Here is a 23,803-nt window from a genome sequence, read left to right on the forward strand (position 1 = left end):
ATTCGCCGAAATAACGCCTGGTAAGATGCTCAGCAGTGCATCAGCTAAGTGTCTTACCATGGGCTTGTTCACGGCCGGGCGTCCACAGAACATTTCCCTTACCCCGTTTTTACAGGTTGTTGGAGGTTGCGATTTTTGCACAGCATTCGACCGGATGGGGTTCCTACCATCAGGCCTGCCCATTTCTATCTAGCCATAACCAATAATTTATGCAAATCATGAAAAAATAAAATTTTATAAAGCACCAAACATTGTGTGAAAGCACTTCTCTTGGATGTCGCCCAGTAAACTACGCATAAAACGTGAAAATAATAATATGTTATTGATGTACATTCTACAACACAGTTTTAATAAATGAAAATATGGTAAACGCACTTCTTTTTTTTTTTAAACTGGGAAACAGCGCTTTAAACAAGGACAGCGAAGAAGGAGACACAGACACTAGCGCTGACTATCAACTGAGCAATATTTTATTGCTTGCGGAAATATAAAGGAAGAATACAATGACGTCACATGCGTGAAAAAGAAAAAGAAAAAGAAAAGGAAACACAAACAAACTACAGGCGCATCTGCTATGCCAAGATAACTCGAAATTACGTGTTCAAGTACACAAGTTCCTTCTGACACAGAGCTACGGAAGGGGTGCTCACGCATTCTTCGCCACGCTGGGCGATCTGCCACGCCTCGTAGATTTCGCGTGCGCGTGTGTCGCGGAACCTCTTGAGTATCTTAGTTTCTTCCAAACGCGGGGAGCACTTACAGGCTTTGCAGGCCTTGCAGTGCGTTGCCAAGTTGCTTCCTGTGCCGGTTTTAAGGGAGTACGCATGCTCCTTTAGGCGCTCGTTTAGGCAACGCCCGGTCTGCCCCACATACACACGACCACATGCTAGGGGCACCTCGTACACGACGCTGTCGCGGCAAGCCACGAAGCGCTTCGCGTGCTTTGTCATGCATCGCACATTTTTGCGCCCTGGCGAGTTCACCTTAGCACACAAACTTCGCCACAAAGCGTGGCGAAGAATGTGTGAGCACCCCTTCCGTAGCTCTGTATCAGAAGGAACTTGTGTACTTGAACACGTAATTTCGAGTTATCTTGGCATAGCAGATGCGCCTGTAGTTTGTTTGTGTTTCCTTTTCTTTTTCTTTTTCATTTTCACGCATGTGACGTCATTGTATTGTTCCTTTATATTTCCGCAAGCAATAAAATATTGCTCAGTTGATAGTCGCTAGTGTCTGTGTCTCCTTCTTCGCTGTCCTCGTTTAAAGCGCTGTTTCCCAGTTTAAATATGAACCAACTAGCCCAAACCCAAACTTTAGTTAAACGCACTTCCCTTGAACGTCGCCCGGTGAACTACGCATAAATCTTGAAACTTAAAATATAACTGATTTACATCCTACAGCACATCTTACAGCCTTACTCGGCAGAATACATTCTATGTTCGGAGTTTACAAACCGCAGAGGAACATATCATAAGCAGTATAATCGCAGTTAGGGACTAAGGCATTTTAGAACCTGGTAACACAGAAACGCTCAGTTGCTAACTCAAAAACGCTCAGTGTCTATATATATAGACAGTAGCAAAACTTCCAAAATTTCACCGCAAGCGAAACTTAGTGAAGACAGAATATATTTTGTTTTGTTCTCATTTGATCGGCAAGTTTCGTGTAATACTGCACGACGCACAACTTCGCAGTGATTTATCTAAAGCGAGCAAGCTAAGCTTTCCAACACAATCGGCAACAGGATGGGGAGAACGCGTTTGCGATATTAATAGCGCACGGGTTGTGACTACTTGGTGCCACGCAGCTGAGTGGGAAAGCACTTAAATAATAGAAAAGCAAACACCTGACAAAATCTTGGCCGAGGTATTTCATCGTCTGTGCACGAAGAAATTACTTATAACATCGTACATCCCCGTCTACCGACTGGTACCGTTGTTTTAAACATCATTTTTCTGTATGCTGATCTCGAAGGTTGTCCGTATTGTGCTTCTGACTTCAGGAATGCTCTTGATCGGGTCATGGATCTCAAAGCATTATTAGTATTGGCCAAAACCCATGCATGGACGGTAACATGCGTCAGTGCTCTTGTGATGCAGAAGCTCGTAGACCCCGAAAAATTTCCGTGAAGTTCTTAAAGTGCAATGTGTTTGACCGGAAGTCGTGGGAGGTCAAGGTAAAGCTACTTTGGTTGTCCCGCCACGTGAGAGCTGACGAATTGTGGAAGCGCTGGACCCGTACTGCACTCACCAGTCTGTAACCCGGGAGATTTGGCCTTGCCCTGGAATGGACCACATGGAAACTTCGAACCGGGATGTCTGCCTAGCGTTCAAAGAAGGTGTCTATGTAAGCAATATCCCGCTAATGCAGGATGTATATGGAATCCAGAACTTGGTACTCAGTCCGGGGAAACCGCAGCTATGCCTTCGTTGTAGCAGGAATAAGCAGGTGCGTAAGGCAGTGCCGTACAGTCCAGTGCTACCAATGCCGGCGCTATGGACATAAGGTGGAAAACTGTTTAATGACGTATGCGGACAAACTGCCTCAGGGCCCGGCGAAGACTACAGACGATGAAACTTCCGATCACCTTATGGATGCATCTGAAGTGGTGTATTCTTCAGGAGAAGTCAGCATTGCTCCAGGTCTGACCACCATTTCTGAGCAGTCTCCATCTGCCATCCTTGAGACCTCACAGCATGATCCTGTGCTCCTGGAACAAAAATCACCCGATGGTGGCTCTCCAGATTCCATGAAGTGTGGGCAGGGGGGGCCAGTCTTATGTTCAGCTGAATATTCCAGAGACTTTGATGATGTGGGCCCGTCAAAGGAGTCCGAACTCCTTCAGACCTCCTGTGACCGCGCATCTCTCTACTGCAGCCGAGCGGCTACGGAAGGCCGCGCTACTTCTGCAAGCTTCACCAAGGCTGAGGATGGTTCTTCGTAGCCTAATGCTTCGCCTTCGGCATCGTGGGCTGATGCTTCTCCGTTTTCTGAAGAGATGATGGACGCTTCTTCTGGGCGCTAAAGCGGCCAGCCTCGATTTATTCAGAGGGAAACTTTATTCAGAGGCGCCTGACCTTGCAGCAGTTGCAGGGGGCGACCGGTGAGCTAGCAGCTCACATGTGCAGCCCACCCCACTGAAGCAGTCTCAGCGGTCTTCAAAAACGAGGTTACTACTTTTTTCGATGAGGAGAGGGATCAGCCGATTCCTGTGGGCAACTTCGCAGCACTACACATCGCCTCACTCGATGTAAGGTGATTAAGGCAGAGAACGCAGGCAGTATCAGCTTCTGCAGATTTTTCAGAGTACTTTTATAAATATTACGGCCATTCAGGAGACCAAGCTGAGTCCGGATGGGGACATACAGGCAACCCTCCAGCCCTTTTTATCTAAATGCAGTGTTTGCGCTAGCCGCTCCGTTGGCCGATCAGGTTGGTGTATGGTATTGTTTAGTAAAAACCGTTATGCGACTGTCCTTGCTCGCAAAGTGGATGATGTGGGACATTTTGTCTGCTGCGACGTCGACGTATCGGGAACTGAATGGCGCATTATTTGTTTGTATGCCGCCCAACTACTTGACTGAGAGGAGGTGTTTCTTCCTCTCCTTGGTTCAATGTTTGTGTACCGAGATGTTTGTGTACCGGGTTTAATGGTGTGTTTATTCAGGATGATTGTTTGGCCGTTAATGGTGCTATGATTCCAGTTCCGTGGTTCTCAGTGACTTCATTAGTAAATACATGCTAGTTGACGTGGGAATCTTTATTTTTCCGCGGTTTTCTAGTGCCCGTCTGGACCGAATTTTTGTTTCCGCGGGAAAGTGCTCTATTTGGCGGGATTGTGTTGTTAGGCTAATATTTTTTACAGATCACTGCAGGGGCTCTGAACGGATCGGTCCAAGGTGCTGGCGCGCTCTTCCCATGCCTTTAGAACTGTGAAAACTCAACAACAGTATACTCATGAATGGAATATTCAACGCAAAGCAGCAGCTTCCTCTAAATACTATCGAACTTTTATGTCTTATTATTTTCTAAAAATAGGACCTTTTTAAACAAGAGATCAAAAACGTACCTATGGAGGCGTTAGCTCACACATCCTTTTTGAAGCGACTTCACATGCTCCGCAGTTCCTTGATGCTCGAAAGAGATGATGCTGGGACATTTTTTTATGAAATATCTAATGTTAAAGCTCAGATGCAGCAGAATATTACTGAAAATGTCGGGTAGGCCTTGATCGGTGAAGAGCGACCAGCATGACGCGCTTTTGGGGATGAAAGGCAGTCAGCACAAGAACAAAGTATAGTAAAAATTGAGTATGGGGGCCGAAGGTATCCATATAGCTGCAGTATACTTGGAGCTTTTTGTGGTCATTAGAAAACTCTCTTTTGGGAACACGGGTACCTGTAGTACTCCTGATTTCAATGTTTTCTTCTAGCCTTTTCCTAAACTCAGTGACAGTGAGCGGGCTCTTGTAAAGGGACCAATTACGCTTGAAGAAGGGAAAAATTGCCATCTCAAACCTGCAAATTTGTAAGTCACCTGGTCCTGATAGCCTTACTTCGGAGTTATACCAAAAATATTGACGTTTTCTGGCACCTGCCTTACATGGAGCATTTAGAAAGGCCTATGAACTCGACTTTCTGCCTCCTACATTTTAGCAAGGTTATACCGTACAAATCCCAAAAAGTTGCAGGGTAAAAACTTTTAAAAGCGTGGATGGTTACAGGCCGACATCTCTGTGTAACGTGGATTACAAGATATTCGCGAAGGTGCTCGCACGCAGGCTACAGATTCTAATCACAAGTCTGATAGGTTAACTCCAGACTTGCGGTATTTAGGGACGGATGACTAGCATTCATATTGCTCGTTCAGTACTGCAGTGCGTATCCGATGGTACTGGGCAGATTGCGATACTTTAAATTGATCTCGCTAAAGCATTTGTCAGGATGAGCCATCCTTTCTGGAGTCAGCGGGGCTCGGAGAAGCCTTGTTTAAAGGCACATCTCTCTGTTACAAAAGCTATTGAACCCGGTTGGTCATAAACCGCGAATTCTCTAGACCTATTACCATCAGATCTCCCGTACGGCAAGTTTGTCGTTATCGCCCCTTTTATTCGGTTTGCGCGTTTAGTCTTGTGCATTAGTATTCTCCAAAGCAGTGTCTTCATGGATACTCACCGGAAAAACTATTAAGTCAAAGGTTTAGCCTCTGCAGATGACCTTGCCTTTTTTTTTCGGGCAAGAAAAGTGTTTGGGAGGCAATGACGCTGACAGTGATTTTGCGATGTAAGTGGAGCTAAGGTGAACCTTTAAAAATCAAAAGCTTTTCACAAGAGCTGGTGGGGTACGCAGACGCGTTAATATGGATGCATAACATGGGACTCTGAAGCAATACAGTGCCATGCGGTTCATCTACATCAAATTCGAAACAGTGGACCTCGTTTGTCTTCTGCGCATACTGTAGTAACGCAGGCATTGAAGCATCGGGACGTGTCTATATTTGCGCATGCCGAACTGTGTAATGTATTTCTCGTTTCCAAACTGTTTGTCATCTGCAGGTCCTTAATTGCGCACGAAAAGAGTTTCAAGCATTTCATAGAGTGATGGCTACCTTCGTAAGACGGTCCAGGTGTGAGCCCATGCGCCGCAATAACCTCTTCCTCGCATTAAGGTCTGGTGGTGTTGTATTTGTGCATTTGTTTGTACATCAGCTCGTTTCACGGTTGTCCTTTTCAAAACGGCTGATCATCCAGTTTTAAAGGTTTTAAGGGCGAAGCTCCTCTTGCACGGGCCCTGTCCCGTCTATCGTTGCGCCGTGTACATATCGCTGATGATGATTGTGGCAGGATGCCCCTAGGGATTGGCAAACCAAAGATTCGACGAAGAGGTCAAAACGTTCAACGCGTTCTTTGCTACCCAACTAGGAGGAGAGGAAGAAGAAGAGGTTGTCGTTCGTCGTCTGCGAGCTGAAGACACGTACCGGGGGTACGCGACACAAGACGCTCTGCATGTGGTGACGGCCTGGTGGCTGAAATGACAGACACCGAATTTGGCAACGTGCCCATGTAGATTATAATCGTCCCAAGCAATCCCTACATGATCACCATAAACATCGACGTCGTCGACGTGCTTGTCAACGAAGCGATGGGAAGTCTCAAGCTTTGCGAGCGAGGAGTGGTGGTCTTGACATGGCGGCGCCCGGTTTCGATCCCACGAATCTCTGGCCGTCACGGGAGCTACGTGGCGCTCTTCCTACTGCGCTACAAACCAACAGGCGAGCATGGCTACAAACGCGCCTTATTTCCTTCACTCATTCAGATGGTGCTTGCCGTCAAGAAGACCTATAAAAACGTGTCGAGTCTTTATATGATGTGTGGGCGAATGTTTTAAGGTTTTAGCGATAAGCATTTTAGCTTCGCCCCTCTCATCATCATCCACTTCGTGGCGATGGCGGGATTTTTTTATTCAACATAAAGTGAGTGCTTATTTTCCTGTTCTATTTGCTCCAACCCACCCCTCGAATCCTAAGCCGTCTTGCGGCTTTGTTAAGTTAACGAGGTTGCTGACGCCTTAAAGTTTTTTATTGTGCGTTTTAGATGCGAAGCATCTTTTTCTTGGGGGGATGTCCCGCGTCCGTCCCCGTCCGCAGCGCCTGTGATGAATTATTGTGGCAGGGTGCCCCTAGGGATTGGCCAACCAAAAAATCCATCACGAGATAGCTTCGCGTTCAACCACCGTCGTCATCTTCCCGTAGGGGACCTCCAAAGAAGAAGAAGGAGAAGAAGACAAAGCTGCGAAGAGGAGGGCCTGTACATTTCTCTCACCCCGTCCGCAGTGCCTCTGATGATGATTGTGGCAGGATGCCCCTAGGGATTGGCCAACCAAAGAATCCATCACGGATAACTTCACGTTCAAACACTGTCGTCATCTTCCCGTAGGGCAACCGCTGAAGAAGAAGAAGGATAAGAAGACAAAGCTGCGAAGAGGAGGGCGTGTACGTTGCTCTCAGCCGGTGCACCAAAGTCAACAACCTTTACCTCACCAACGCTGACGGAGACTACCGATTCTACCACACAGACGACAACATCGAAAAGAACATGATGGACGAGTTTCGGCATCTCGAGAACCACCGCCTACTCACCGTAACACAACAGTACTTGCGTGTCTTTGCCACCGGTGTGGACACGGACGCGGAATTCCCTCTGGCGCTACTAAACACCAGGTCACTCAACATAACGGCAACACAATGAAACCGCACGAAACTCCTATGATGCTTCGCATCCTCATCAGGGTTCCCCACGGGAAGATGGTGTACTTTTTTTCTCTGGAGTATCTATACGGTCTCTCCAGCAAGGAATTGACTGGCGTTTAAAATGAAAGTTGATTTTCAGTGCCCATTTACCGCCAACCATATCTGATGACTTTAGATAACAGTGTGCTGAAGCGCGTCAAGAAAATGTGCATACAGGCGGCTGCAAAAACTTTCTTTTTTAAGTTTCACACATCCAAGTTTCCTTTTAAATCATGGCTCAATAACAAAGGTGTATATGTGCCATGGTCAGTTAACTGTCGCTTGTGTAACCAGCCTGAGAAAATTCATTACTGCTTTGTTTTATATCCGAATGCTATGTCTTTTAGGGATGTTCTGCAGCGGACTCTTAAAAAGAACATAGACATCACCCCCTACACTACCCGATTCCTCCCAGGGATAAAGAACTGTTCCGTGCCATACAACCTTTCGGATTGTTTAGCCTGTGGAAGTGTCGCATGATTGACCGCAATACGGAGGAACCTCGTGAAACTATGTCAATTTTTCGCGAACATTGTGCGCTTGTGTACAGTGTCCATGCGGGACATTCACAGCCCCCGGACGGGTTGCATCTTCTTTAGGCGTAGGTGTGCCTATAGGCCTTTTAAAGTATGTGTCCGGGAACGTACTGGTATTGTTGTTATTGTGTGACTTTAAAGCTCTTCGGTCTAGTCTTTCACGCAATAAATAAAAGAAGTTGAAATTGAGCAATTGGATACACGCTGGCTGCATAACGTGAACGACCCCGGTACCATTCCGGCAGGTGAAGCGGTTTTTTTCCTTCACCCATTTTCGCGTACCGATGCCATCACCGATAACAATAGAGCTTCGCTTGAAAACACGGCACAAGAATAAAAAAGATCGGCAAAGTTTATGCGCTTTCCCACTGGTGGCAGGCTATCGCGGATACAACACGCAAAAACATTCAAAGCTTCTGGGGAGTTCTGCCGTTATTTCTACGACTCTCCCGTAAACGCCGAACTGCCTTATTGGAATTGACCAAGCCATTTCGGATTTCCGCTAACAACGGCAGAGTGCCTAGCCAGACCTGAATGTTCCACGACTTGAAAACGTGCGCGGCATAGACAAAATAACTTACAGCAGACGCGGTACTTATTTTTTAAACAAAGCGAACATTCCATATCGCGAATCCTTTTAAAACAACGTCACATCATTAATTCTGGAGTACGTGTTGGGCACAAGAGAATTGCGGCTGACGGGTTGCAGGCATGCTCATTACAGTTTGACGTCCTTTTCCCCCAATGGGAAGCGCATGGAATGTTCTCCATACTCTTGGGAGTTGAAGGAGCCATGGGGGGCAGCAAAATGGCATCTTCGGGCACACTTTGCAATTAAAATGCTCCCAGGCGTGTTATCTTTGATTTAGGTACGAAACCTTGTTTGCGTGTGGCCACAAAGAAGGGAAGATAAGCGAGACAATCGAGCCTGAATGTTCACCGAGATTAAAGATCCGCCGAGCCGGAAGGTCCAACAATAAGATAAGTTTAGTGCGCTGATTCGGATAAAGCGGATAGCGATGGGCTTGAATCAGTTGTGTAAAATGCTACCCCATGAAACTTAACTCACTGTTGTTACAATTTTGTTAGTTTTATGCATGAGGAATCATTTTTGCGTCCATGTAACCTGTTGCACGTGAGCGTATTGATTCATTGATTGTGGGCTTTAATGAGCCGTCGCTTCACAGGCGATGAGGCGCGCCGTAGTAGAGTGCTACGGATTAATTTTAACCACCTGGGGATCTTTAACGTGGGTAGTAATCTCGAACACGCGGGAATTTTCGCTTTTCTAGTTCATTTGAAAAGCGGCCGCCTCAGGCGGTAACCGAACCCGCAACCTCGGGCTCAGCAGCACAAGCGTAAGGGTATTGTCCCGCGATGTTCTGGTAAATGTCAGCTATATCGTCTGTCGATCAAACAAAGAATAAAGTCTCGTTTCGAATACTGCAATTCGTCAGGGTCTTCTCCATTGTGTTCCACACACACAGTGTGGTCGCATCACTAAATACACGGGAAGTTTGTCGTCAGGAAATCATATTTTGATAATTACCCGATGGGTAGAAAAACAAACTTCTTGCCCTCGCCATTTTATTGGCAATTAACGCACGATCTATCCTGTATAGTTGGCCGGCACGCTAGAAAACTGGTTACAAGTCAAGCTTTACCTGCAGACAAAAGCAGCTCGAGAGACAGCGGAATGCATAATTGAATCGGTTCAGCATCGGCAAACAGCTCTGTAACTCTTCCTCTATGTTGTTTCAAATAAAGCCGTTCCCTATTGTACATTGGTTGTGTACAAAAGTGATCGGAAGATGACAAAAATTTTCGAAGTGTTAAAATTCAGTTGGAACTGGAAATGTCTGAGCAAAAGATACTGAGAGGCTTTGGGGACAGCCGTGGGAGGTCGAGGAGGAGCTACGGACCAATTTATGATGCCTGATGCCTAATTGATTTGAACGTGCGCAACACACGTACTACATGGACGTTTTTGATTATGCAAGTTTATCGTTCTGCTGGAAGGTTTTGATTTGGAAAAGACGGCTGTCGCTGCCAGGAAACAAGCCAAAACTTCGTTTTCACTAGCGCAGTACGTTATTATTGCACTAAGCTGCCATATTAAAGAGATAAAATGGTTTAAAATGAGATTGTTATATAAATGTATTTTTAATATGAATGTTTGAAACGGGAATGTTTGACAATTCTAGTGCTCCGCGTTGAATCCTAATACTATTTTGTGACTCTCTCTATTTTTCACCATTCATTGAGCTGCTTGGTGAAAGTGGAGCCCATGAAGAGTACGGTGAACATTGCAGACGCCAAGAAAAAAATCGAGTTTTAGTTTTAAGCACACTGCACACGGTAGTTAATTGGTTGCTAAGTCGCAACCAATCGTATTTTTTTATTTGTTTAACTTGTGTTTGTGTTTGAATTGCACAGACGTGCGCAAAATCATGGTTTTCTACGTTTATGCAGTCGCTAATACAATATTTGAGTTTTAAAGCCCGAAAGAAGAAACAAATAGCAGTGGCTTAGCTCGGCTATGCCAGGATATACTCAGCGTGAGCTAAGGTTCAGCTGGTGATTATTAGTTTTACTGGTTGTCTAGGATTAGTTTGATTATCATGCCTACTGGTGCTTCAATCACACGCAAGGTATAAGTGTTATGTGTCACATGTATATTTATCATGCGGCTCCGGCGTACCGTCACCAATCGTCCTAGGGCTAATCTGGTTCGACAGGCACGCGCCGGTGTTTCTGCGACCGCCGAGCCATCGGTTGCACACCCGGCCACCCCTCGCATGATGATCAAGTGAACCGGGCCGCGACGTGCGGAACGGAGCTCGGCGAAGCTCCGTAGGCGAACACCCCACACGCTGGGTGTGTGGGGTGTGGGAATGACTCCGGGCAGCAAGTAACGTTCTGTGTGCCGTGTGACGTGACTGCTCCTCGCGCATGCGTAGCATGGCTGTCCAGGACCCACGCGAAACTCTTCAACCCGGCCGGTGTAGATCACGCTACAAAAATGCCATGCGAGTTCTGCGGCAGCCGCAACAACTGCCGCCGTAAGCGAAATGGCGTAAACTGATATTGTGATGTAATGAACGACCACCAAGATTTAAGATTTCATGCATGCGCACCTTTGTTTGTGTAAAGAATGTTGTTTTAGGAAATACCGGCCGGTGTAGATCACGCTACAAAAATGCCATGCGAGTTCTGCGGCAGCCGCAACAACTGCCGCCGTAAGCGAAATGGCGTAAACTGATATTGTGATGTAATGAACGACCACCAAGATTTAAGATTTCATGCATGCGCACCTTGGTTTGTGTAAAGAATGTTGTTTTAGGAAATATTTCCGTGCAATTTGTAACAGGCATCTGTAAGAATAAAGTTATTGGGGTTTATTTTCGGAAAGTTCAAAGTAGTTTCGGTTTTGGTTTTGCCGTGCAACACGCCCAAAGTTTTCGACGATATCTGTGGTCGTGCATTAGCCATACTTCAGCAGTCATCATGAAGCCCTGGTCACATGTTTTTGACTGCACATACGGGACGGATAAACCGGAGGAAATAAAGGAACTCGGGGCTAAACTGCGGACTCGAGCAGCGCAGGACGGGAGCAGTTGGAGGTCAGTGGGAGAGGCCTCCGTCATGCAGTAGACATGTGTAAATTTATGAAGATGACGATGCCCATTCCTAGCGAGCAAGGGTTGTTTCATACAATTGACGTAAAACGTTTCGCTGTAAGCTACAGATGCCTGCGCGACGGGAATGCCTGTAGAAAATTTAAAGAAAATTAAAAGCGAATATAGGAAAAGAAACCAAGTACATTTTTTTACTGTAAACCATAAAACCATTTCGCAGAGTGAAATAGCAGAGCAGTCTTCAGCTCGACCACACATTGTCGTTCGATAATGCTGCGAGAAGCAGCGTAGTAGCTGCTCATCAGAAATTTCCGGCGGCTAGGGTAAATCCTGCCGCACAAACGTTACTCAGGCAATGCTCAGCTTAGTAGGTGAAAGTGCTGCAAAACAATAAATAAACGGCAATGTTCAATGCATTGTTGGAAGCCCCTGTCCTGTCTTGTTTCAGGGATTTGTTTATTTTTAGCGCTAAAACCATGTCGAAAATGTCCGATATGGCGGGGCTGGGCCTCAACATATGGGCTATTTATTTGTAAGCCTCGTTGCATGTTACCGAAGCTTAATTTGAAGATGCAAAAAGAGTTCGAATTCACTGTGCGGGTCGAAATTTAGAGGTAGAAACATTTTTTTATTGGGCGAATGTGTTTAATATGCCGATTCGCCGACGACGTGGCGGATACTACGGAGAAAAGACATGTAGGTGAGATCCGTAGGTGTGCCAGAGAAGCCCCGCAGTTCACCATCTCCTATGAACAAGAGCATCGGAGTTCAGCCACTACGTCCACCTCGGCTCGGCCTTCCTTACTGCATAAAACGATACTTGTTAGCTTGAAGCGGCGCAAGACGGTTTATGCGGCCCATTTCTGCGGTCAACATGTGAATAGCTGATCATGACGATTTCTGAAGTATTACCGATCCGCGACTAGAGATAACGTCAGAGAGAGAGAGAGAGAGAGAGAGAGAGAGAGAGAGAGAGAGAGAGAGAGAGAGAGAGAGAGAGAGAGAGAGAGAGAGAGAGAGAGAGTTTTATTTGCCCAGAAGTAGAGAGCTTGGACTCTCTTTGCCGCGTTAGTCAGCCAGGAGATCCCGGTCCCTGGCGGCTTTTTCGGCCATCTGGACATCTCGTAGTTGTGTATAGTATCAGAGCTGCGCAGCAGGGTTTCCCAGTGCTCTAGGTGTTTGATATCTATGGGGGGTAGAGGGGTCTTGCTGCGTGCTTTTATTTGGCATTTCCACATAATGTGCGTGAGGTCTGCTCGCTGGCCGCAGAGTTTGCATTTATCCGAGAAGACCTCTGGATGGAAGTGGTTGGCCCAAGAGAGGTAGTGGTAATCTTCAACCGGTTCTACTATCTCGTTACATATCTTGAACGGAGCGCTTTCGGCATGCGCACTCATCATTACTTTAAATTTATTCATAACACTGATATTCCCAGCGTATTATATTCTGAATTTAGTCGATCAATCATTTTTATCATGTGTTCTTTAGGCTAGGTTAGCAGAATATTTATTCTGAAATCAAGAAATTGTTGAAGTATTCTAAGTTTTTTCATACTCCCGTGTTTTTTCAGACAAGCTTCGGGTAATGCAACTCAGGACAAAATGCGAATAATTTGGCCGATACAGCAGCATTCTGTCGTACGCAATTACAGGTCGGGAATATGTCGAAGTCCAAGTAAAGGGTTGTTCGTATCGTACAACTTTTACACAAGACATCGTACAGTATTGTATAGTCCTCTATTCTCTGGCTTTTCAATGCTTCCAACAATGCGGTGGAAATCACTGTAACACACGCTTTTTAAAGGACTTAATTATAGTCTGCGGAGTTTCTATTACTTGATTTTGAGACTCTAATAGGATCCATTTTTGTCCACCGTCTCCTAAACCCACCCTACTTGCTACGTTGATGGGAATAAAGGCTTTTAGTTTTTCGGGTAGCTATTAGTTTCTTAAACAGTTTGTACACAACCGACAGTAGGCTGATGAGTCTAGTTATTAACGTCGTTGCTGTCCCCCTTTCGATGAATTGATGTTATGATGGCATTTTCCGCGCTGTAGGCACTTTTGTTGCCTTTAATAACTTGATCAATAGTGTAGAAATCTATTCGGTACAATACCTCCTTCATTCTGTAAAATATATACGGTGATCGCTTCGCTACCTGCAGCGCACTGCTTTTCCAAAGTTAGAGAGCATTGTCAAGTTCCTTTTCCGTTAGTGCTAATTGGCCAATTAGGCTTGTTTGCTTAGTATGAGTTAATCTTGTACGCTTAGTAGAGTTTGTACAATTAGCACAGTTGGGGTATTTGCGAGTTACGTCTGCACTTCTAGCTAAGCTTGTTAGCTCAATATCCACTGGCATAAAGTAGTCGGTGTCTACCCTTGTTTATATTGTCCCACTACTTTGATTTTCTTGTCCATGTTGTGTACATTGTTACCTTGCTAGTCTCCGAGCATATACTATGTCTTTTGCTGATAGCTTGCTCCTTTTTAGTTGCTCTTAGGCGTTCTCCTCTTTCGAAGGTTTGTGTTTCTCGATAAAAAGAGGAAACTTGTGATCTCGATTTGATGAAATTCATCTGCGGTCATACTGAAAAACTTTTAAAGTGAAAAACGTAAGGTACCTTGCTTCGCAAAAAACGGCGCTTGATGTCGCAAATACAGATGAGCCGCATATCTCAACCTATGAGAAATTTAGACATGTTTCCCATAGTCGCACTACAATACTACAAATACCACTACAATGCCTTCGTGCGCTGGCGCTGTTTAAAGCAAAATTAGAATAGTGCGTGCCTTGCAACACGTAATCGCGACAGCAGGAGAGCAGATTATGTGCATACTAGCCCCACAAACCTTTGAATACTGTTGAGGCCTAACCCTTGTTAGCAATCTGATTGCTGAAAAATGTCGTGCCGAGAGACGAGGCAACAAAAAGCGAGGAAAACGAAGACGCGATGGTGTATGAATAGAGTTCGCTAAAGTTTTTTGGCGACAAAAGAGGACGAACCAAAAGGAAAGGATGAGGCACAAACACCAGGTCGAAGTAAAAAAGTATTTGGTAACCATGCCCAGCCTTTCTCGATGAAAGCACCTAAGAACAAATTAGTGTTTCTGAGGACTGTTTGTATGGCCGAAGCCTCACATGACAATATATTTTTTGAAAAACGGGAGAAACCAAAAAGTATGCGTTATAAACACAATTAATCCAAAAAATTAGATAATTGTGTGAACATGGGAGCGTAAGATGCTACTGCACGTCAGGAAAACGAAAAAAAAAAAACAGTGCAAAACGAAGTTCGGAGGATATGGAGAGGAATCGAGCTTCGGGGTTGCTGTGCGCATGCCTGTTCAAGATTTGAGATGCGTGTACACCCACAGAAATCGCCCAAACGTTCAAAAATAGACAAACAGCAGGCTCCTCGCGATGGCGAGCGAATGGAACAATCTGTATAGGGCGAAGTTACGGGTCTCTTTCCTGTCTGTTTTTCTTCCTCCAGTAGTGCCTGGCGCTTAACGTGTTCCCATTATGAACTACCAATTAGCTCGCATCGACACAATTATTCAGTTCATTACGGGTCAAGGTTAAAGTGAAGACGAGCGTGATACCAAAGTTAAAAATAAAGTGTAACAAATAAGCTAAGCAGAGTGCCCAACTGAGATTTTACTTCAGAGCCGTAGAAAATTATATCCTCCCCTTACTTTTGTGATGTAGTTGCTACCTGATCGGCATTATGCAGCTTGTTTGTCCCCAGGAATTACGAAAAAAAATTTACGCACGGCTAATCGAGCCGCACTAAGTGGTTTTTCTGCAGTAAATTAAAAGACTTTAAATACTTGTTTCAAAACTTATCGATACAATTGCACCAAAACGCAAATTTCGGAACCCACTTCAAATTAGAATATTTATGTCCACCGGTGGAATTTCTGCAATACCAAAGTTCAACACTTTGCGAAACATTGTTACGTCGGACAGCTTCAACTCCGTGGATGTTTACATAAAAGCAGAACTTGAACCGAAATCGGGAAGTGGGCGCATGGCCATTGCAATGAGTAAGTTAAGGTGCATTTTATATTACACTGTTACCACAAAACACGGGCAGTTGTAGTTTTAAACTCTCGCTGTAAGGACAACCTTTAGGGAAAAGATGTGCCTGCATAGCACCTTCATGTTGCGGTACGCAACATGCAAAAAAAGCTGTCATGTCTGCTGTCCAGACTTCAGCATATTGAGCCAACCAAAGCGCATTTTGTGAACCTTATTGCCCTCCGCAAAACCTTTGGTCATACAAAAATAACCCAGCTCTTTAGTACTCAAAATTCAGCCGAAGTATTTTTTTGGTACTTCAAGCAATATGAGAGTGATTCAGTGAAAGATAAGGGTTTAATTTTAAAATATAGGTAGAAAACTGCATACCATATATTTCATGGAAAGGTGAAACACAACTGAAAGAAGTTTAGATTTCTTCAAAGGTAATGTTTTAAATTTTGCACTCATAGTAGAGTTTCAATGAGTGCCAACTACAAAGTAGGCATTCAAATCCTTTGCGCATTAGCCCACAATATCGGGGGTGTCGTAACATTTTCTAAGTATCACTGAAACAAAGATGTGCTGAGAACTGCATAATAATTTCTTACCTTTTTCCCTATTGTGGTCCCGTCTGCGTAAGGTTATTTTCATGCTTACACGATACAGTGTGATGCTTTGTCCAGCCAATGTGTCACCATTTCCTAAATTGGGTGCGCTGTTAGAAGATGTGGGCAGTCGACTGAAGCGAACAACCCCATCGAATCGGACGCCCTTCGTCACCTGTGCCCTGCAGGGCACAGGTGACGAAGGGGGTCAATGTCTGATGTGCGGATTTCGTCTACCAGAGCGGTAAGAATGCGTCAGAGTCTTCAACGAACAAAAACAGAGACTTATATTTGGACATACAAAACACGGTACAAGCACGAAGACATGAAGTCGTTAACGAGAGGTAACTTTAAACAAATACAAATGCGGGAAACACTCCAAATACAGAAGGTACAACAGAGAGCTTTGTCCAGCAATATTACGCGGTAAAAGAAGTAACTAACAGAAAGACAGTTCGATGCATATGAGAGGCAGTTTAACAATGTTAACCGACCGGGCCGGACGATGCACCGCGGTCGGAGGTGATTCGGCTACCTGTGAAGCGTGGCTTCGTCGTAGGCCAGGCCGTCCGATACAATCACGGCGATTCGAGGCCCGGGAGTATGTTGAAGCCCTCCAGGGCGCGGGTCGCTGATGGTGTGGTGCGCTAACTGGCAAAAGCCGTTGTCACTTCACCACGTCCAAAAGTAGCTAGCTTGCTTAGGCGTGGCTTCTCTTTTTATACTGGGCCGGCGCGGAGAGAGAGGGCACAACACACAACGCGCCCACCGGCGGCGAGCGAACAACTTCCCACTTTCTTCCTTCTGGAATCATCGGCGCGCCTTAGCACTGGAAGGCCACGCTAGCCCCCTCGAAAGAACTAGATGCTTCGTTGAAAGCTGAGCAGCGGAGCTTTTATTTTGGTATTTTCTTTCCCGCGAGCCGGCGAGGGGTCGGGGTTGCCGCCGCTTCGTTCGAAAGAGTTCCAGTGTATTCTCGGGGCGAATAGAGCCGAAACTGAATGAATCGGACGACTGTAACAAAAATTAGGCACTGTAAACTGATATATAAAAAACTATACGTACTTTTAGATGTCGTACACTCGAGTTTGTGACAAAATGGCATGGTCTCGACACAGCGGTCCATACAATGCCTCTGTAAAAACCATTTGTGCAAATTGTGCCAGGAATTACTTTCAACGGTGTGAAATTATGACAGCGAGTAACTTTCCATTCGGGACGGTTAAAGAAGCCCAGTTAGTGGCAGTGCAGCTACTGCGAAACGATCGTGCTTGAAGTCTAAAACCGGAGTAAAATATTTGGCCGCAGTATTCGGCGACTCCCCAGGCTATTTCCAAAGGCTCTTAGGAAATAGCCAAGTGACAGGAGAACCTGTCCAGTGCCGCTATACTCCCTCCAGCCAAAACGGCCACGAGCGTTCATGCGATGACGTAGCCGAAGGTTCTTGCCTGGCGTGGCATTACCGCTGCTACCCCCGGCGCCATCTAGAATTTAGCTTTGAACGTTGTAGCAGTCTAGTTGAATAACTGCTAAAACCACATTGAAGTTGTGTACTACTTGCCCAGCTAGTGCTGTCAGATTCTGATGATGGGCATCCTGGGCGCGACCTCCAGAATTTCTTCTTTTTTTATTTTTTGCTGTACCGTTTTTGCAGGAAATGGTCCGTTGAATTAGTTCTACATTGTTGTTTGGTAAATAGGGGTGGTGTATGATCGTTTAACCTCCTCCTGCGTGGCACCTGAATAGTCTCTTGACGAAGATATAAATATTTATTTCGGTTAAAAAACGGAGAAGAGCCTATCACCACGTCAGAATAAACTTCTTTATTGCACTGAAAGTCAGCATAGACGGAGAAATGTAACATTGCTCTCCGATCCGGGCTTTCCGGTTGCTTGCTCCCCAGCTGCAATGTTACTAACCCCTGGTTGTACTGGCGGTTCGTTTCACGATTTTTTGTTCAGGCCGGTTTTTGAGGTCTCTTCTAACGTTTAGAGGCATTTGCACACTGTTTAGTCAAAGTATGGAAGAAGATGTTCAGGGAGGTGTTTAGGTTAATTAAACTTCGAGAACAACAGTTTTGCTCAAGGTGGCAAGCATAGGGCTGTCCGTTTTTCCTTGTGTCGTAAGCATCTTACTCTCTGTATAAATCACCAAACGAAATGCTTGACAAGGCATAGCAGTCAAACAGCATTGGGCGGTGAAACGTACAGTGTGGATATCTGCACTATACAGTCAGGGCACGCCAACAGTGAGCACATGAGTCCTGCCTTTACTTGCACGTCTAACTTAATAGACGCATAATATGGCTGCGGGAGATAGACGCTACGACTGGCGAGCAGTATACACGTCTACAGGAGACTATAAGTTGGTGAAGAGTATGAAGTGGGACGTAACCAGACAGCTTAGATAGACGTCAATACTTGATGAAGTAAAAGAAAATATAAAAGAACATAACGTTCAAGTCGGCTTCATATACACGCGAGTTTGTTTGCTTGGAAGACATCTCTTGAGGGTCAGTATGAGCGTCCTGCTTCTTTTACTGCCTTTTGCATCCCTTAAAGGGACCCCGAAAAGCTTTGTGAAGGTGGCAATCAAAGGCATTCAGTGGTAGAACACATAACGGGGGATGTTTGAGCCAAGTGTGAGCCCCATACGTTGTACGGACAATTTGTAAACCATTTTTGAAGATCGCCTTTCTCAGACGTTGAGCGCGACGCCGCAGCGAGCCGACCGCGGCTGACGCAACGGCAACCGCGGCTGACGCAATGGCGATCGCGGCTGACGCAACGGCGAAGGCGCCCCCTGATTCGCCGGCGAGGTCGGCCGCCGGCGGCGTCACTGCCATTGGCTTCCGGCAGCTCTTCCTCTTTCCTGCGTGATCCCGACGCAAAGGTGGCAAAGGCGGGTCCGCAGCGATTGACGCGTGCCTAGGCGCAGGAATGTAGCTAGCGCAGAACGGAAGTCGAGCGTCGCGATGTCACATGGCTATTCCCAGTGTTTCCAGCTGCTTTGAAGGAAGCAGAGGGGGAGGAGGAGTCGACCGGCAAGTGGGGAGAGGTGCATTTAATTGCTTCTGGCGCAGGATATACTGAATGTAGATCAATAATTCCAACGGCATTGCATCGCTATATTGGTGCTACGCGAGAATACAGGCCTTTTGTAACTTTTACAGAAGGCTTTTCTGGGTGCCTTTAACAAAGCTGGAAGAGCCCTTTTAAGTAAAAATACTATAATTTATTTTTATAGGAAGGCACTAAACCCTTTACCTTATATTGCATTTTTTTGTTGGCTGAGTCCAACTCGGCGAGTTTTCCTTCTACACGGGAAATTTCAGACAGATGCAACAAGTTGGGAGTTGAGACATATACAGCTTCGATGTAAACAATCCGAGAAAAATAGCAACTCGATGACGTGGAAAAGATTCAGAAGGGTGTCTTTTAAATTGTTAGCGGAATTCCATCGTGTTACGGGAGCTTGGGATTGTCTTGACTGTTTTGGTTTTCGCTAGGTGTAGTCGAATTGTCTCATGTGGTGGCAATGTTTAACTTCGAAGCCGCAGATATCTTAGTGTATGCCTTGCTACACAAATACACCTATCCGTGCTATTTATTCTATAGCGTTCGGGATATTCTCCCCACCCATTTCTTACTCGCGGAAATCAAAAAAAATTATTTGGCCACTGCTTATTAAAAGGGGTATGATAGTGTGGGTTGGGTGGGTTGCGTACGAAAGGGTGGATGGGAAGGCCCTACCCTTTCGTACGCCAGTGACACATGGAGGAGCACCTGGCGCCTCCCACCCCGTGCATGGCATGTCCAATTATTTGTGCTCCCAAAGCCGCCCATGAGGGTGGCCCGATCAAAAATGAGCGCACGACCTGCTCAATTTATGGAGCCCGATTTGTTTTGTACTCCGAGGAACTCCGATGTAGACATCGTCATTGGATTCTTCGTGACTGCGACGCAACGCAAGAAATGAGGTGCGACCTCCATGCGTACAGAAAAGCGAAAAAAAAACGCAGGATCACTACCCCTAAAGACAACACAAACATACATATTCCAGCAGCTCTTACACTAATCTGCGATTCTTATAGGTGCACTCAATACGTGTAATGCCCTTCGAGCTATTCCTGGCAAGATGCCCGATATGGCCTTATTGAAAGATTTGTAACGTCTTCGGGAACCTGCCTACGTAAAGAACATCAGACCAAATGCCTTCGCCTCGGACACAACACTCATATCTGTACTTGGCCGTTGGAGCAGCAGTTCTTTTTCCATCTCCTGACCTGGACGTTGGTACGAACCCGTATAGTAAAGACCAGTTCTCCACCTCTCTAACATATATGAGCCAAAATAGTGGACGTTACCAGAGAATAAATAAAACGGGTACATCTACAGAAACATGTAAACTTCACCACACATTCACAAAACACCTACACTTTAAAAAGGAACTACAACTTGCTGCACCGCACTTCCGCAATGCCGCCGAAAAGTCCATTCCACATGCAACCGGAAACTATAAAACCCCTCAGATATGAGACTGGGCTGACGCGAGGGGCTCACCACAAGGCGTGGGGTATCCTTGGTAGCTACCCAATTTCTTATCTTTGAATGATGGCAATGCTCCTGGTAGCGACTTCGGTTGCTCCATGCTTTCGTAATTAGCAGGTTCACGTACCACCTCCCATACTGCAGGCTCACCGTATCAGACAAAGCCAAATCGGATTGCCTTCTCCGCAAAGTCTATAGGGCTGCTCTTTTACTTCCACCAAATGCCCCTACCGACCGCCTCCTTCAGCTTGGTGTACATAACACCACATCTGAACTCATCGAAGACCACCGCACGGCCCAAATCCACCGACTGGCCCGCACCCACACTTGGCGTTCCATACTCGCTCGACTTTCCATCTCAACCCCTATCCTCCCCCCATCCTCTGTCCCCATCCCTAGAGAATTTCGCCAACTGATAAGAATTAAGCCACTACCTCGCAACTCTCCCCCCATATTACATGCGGCCAGACGTGCGGCACGCGCAGCGAACCTGCAACGCCTGCACCCCCCCCCCTCACCTCATACCATCTACGTAGACGCTGCTAGCTACCCCTCCCGAGCTGCATTCTCCATAGTAGCGCTCTCCGAGGATAGCACACCTCAGGACTCCCTCACTGTCCTCACGAGTTGAGCCACAGCGGCGGAGGAGGCAGCCATATCCCTCGCCCTAGCCCAAGACCCCTGTCCAGACACCATCCTGTCAGATTCACAATCCGCAATCAGAAATTTCCAAGCTGGCCGGATATCCAAAATTGCCCTCCAAATTCTACCCCGAAAACCCCCTCCTCACCCCGTGGTCTTGTTGTGGGTCCCCACCCATACAGGAATAGGCGGCCAACCGAGAAGCTCTGCCCTGTTCCCCTCCTCACTCTGCCCACTCTGCGGCGCCCGGGACTCTCAACTACACTCTCTCTGTGACTGCCCGCGCTTCCCTTTTCCCCCTTTCCCCACACCCACCCACTGGGAGCAGGCGGAGCTCGACCCTGGAGACCCAGACCACCCTCGTCTCCAGGGCCCAACAGGTCGCGGAAACCCTCTGGGCCACCGCCACCTCCTCCCCCTGACCCAGCCGTAAAATGAAGTGGTTCTCTCTCTCTCTCTCCTGGTAAGCGTTGCGCAGTTAGGCAAAAGGCAAGAATTTGCGCGCAGTTCTTATATGCGAAAAAAACATGTACAGGCACACACAAAATATGGGCAAGTATACGTAAACCTAAATTACAGCACACACATAGCCTGCTCCTCGCAAGTACAAGAGGGGACACAAGCGAAGGCCCGGCTGGGACACTTCCAGAACACTTTCTCCACTCGTTCAGTTCTACACAACAAACATACCATTACATAAAACCCAAAACCTCCGTGGAAAAAGTCGACAAGACAACAATTCGCAGGCTTCTCACAACTCCCCCGATAACGTGTAAGACTTCAGCTCCAGGAGCCGACAGCATACGATACATTATAATATACCACCAACATGCAGAGACAATTGAAGCACCGCTCCACCTTCACGATAACACACGGCTTTTGGGGCGCGTTCCAATGTTTTGGTGGGAGGCCAGTTAAGTGGTCGTCCTGAATAAGGTGAAGGAACCTTTCTTCCCTCGCAAGCTTTCGACAGAACACCATGACATGCTGTCTCTGAAACCCCTTCGAGCAGGTGACGAACAAGAAGCTTGAATACTTTCTTGAATAGAGTTGTTATCTCGGGAGCTGCCACGCCGGCTTCAGGGATTGTCAATCTAACAACGATCAACTCGTTGCTTTAGAAGATGCTTTCTACCATTAGCAGTGCCTTATGACGGTATTCTTCAACACTGAAAAAGCGTGTCCGCGCACGCCTGTGCGCTCTTGTGCGTGTGCGTGTGCGTGTGCGTGGCGTGTGTACGCGCGTGTTTGTGGGTGTGTGTGCGTGTGGATGGGTGTGCGTGCGGGTTCGTGTGTTTGTGTGTGCGTGTGCGTGCGCGCGCGCGCGCGTGTGTGTGTGTGTGTGTGAGCGTGCGCGCGTGCGTGTGTGCGTGCGCACTACTTCTGCCAGAAAGTAAGAATTGTTTAAAACAATATTTTGACCCCAACAGGCCTCTCCAGCTGGTGCCCAGGGCTAAACTTCGTGGTGGTATTCCAAGCGTAACAGTAAAAAAATGCTCCAATAAATGGCGGACGAGCAGTTAAGCGCCTTCCGATTGAATTTACTTTGAAAAACCCCCAGCAGTTTTATCCTGGGAGGAACGAGACTGCATTGGGCAGAGCGTGAGGGGTATAGCAGAAGACTGGAGTGCCACGTATGTAGTGCGGTATGCAAAACACTAAAACCTTTCAATATTATCTGCAACGAAGTGCAGATATATGGTCAAATATTTTGCCTCCCACCCCCTATATTGTGCACCTTGCCCCGAGTGTGTTTCAAATGCAGAATATTAGCTTCTCCAGAAAAATATCCTCTCGCCAAGTACATTGTAGGAAGGGCAAAAACACATTCGTGCACCAGTACAACTATATCTACCGCAATACCCGACTAAAACAACCATTTTCAATGTTGCGAGCATGTTATTGTTAACATTTATTACAAAATTGTTATACACTGTGTGCTCAAAACCTCTAAATATTTAGAAGTCTAGTAACCTAAGCTTTAATTTTGCTAAACTAAGCTTTAATTTTGCTAAACTTTGCTCCAAAGATTTCCAATCGTATTCATAAATATCCTTTATGTTTTGCAGCAAGTGTACATCAATGTTTTATATTATAATCAATTCAATAAAATTGTTGTTTTTTGTTGTAGTCCTTTTAAAGACGTTTTTGTGGAAAATGCAGAGAGCAATATTTGTGCACTAATTTTACACCGAAACACATTGCTAAGATTGTTTTAGTATACTTTGCCCTGCGTGATGTTCAAGGCAATACCCATCAGGCCTGCCGACTCGTCTTTATAAACCCAGCAGTTTTTTTTCATAATCGCTACAACCGCGGATGGATAATTTTTATGGTGAGAAAAATGTTATCTTCCTACTGAGCCAAACAAATGTGGTGTTGACAACGTCTATACGCCGGGATACTCCTCGTAACGTGAAGTGTAGATGGATAATTTTTTGGTGATAACAATGTCATCTTCCTACTGAGCCAAACAAATGTGGTGTTGACAACGTCCATTCGCCGGGATACTCCTCGTGGC

This window comes from Haemaphysalis longicornis, unplaced genomic scaffold (genome assembly GCF_048455015.1).
Source record: "Haemaphysalis longicornis isolate Haplotype H1 unplaced genomic scaffold, Haemaphysalis longicornis Haplotype H1 scaffold_8, whole genome shotgun sequence".
Taxonomy (NCBI): domain Eukaryota; kingdom Metazoa; phylum Arthropoda; class Arachnida; order Ixodida; family Ixodidae; genus Haemaphysalis; species Haemaphysalis longicornis.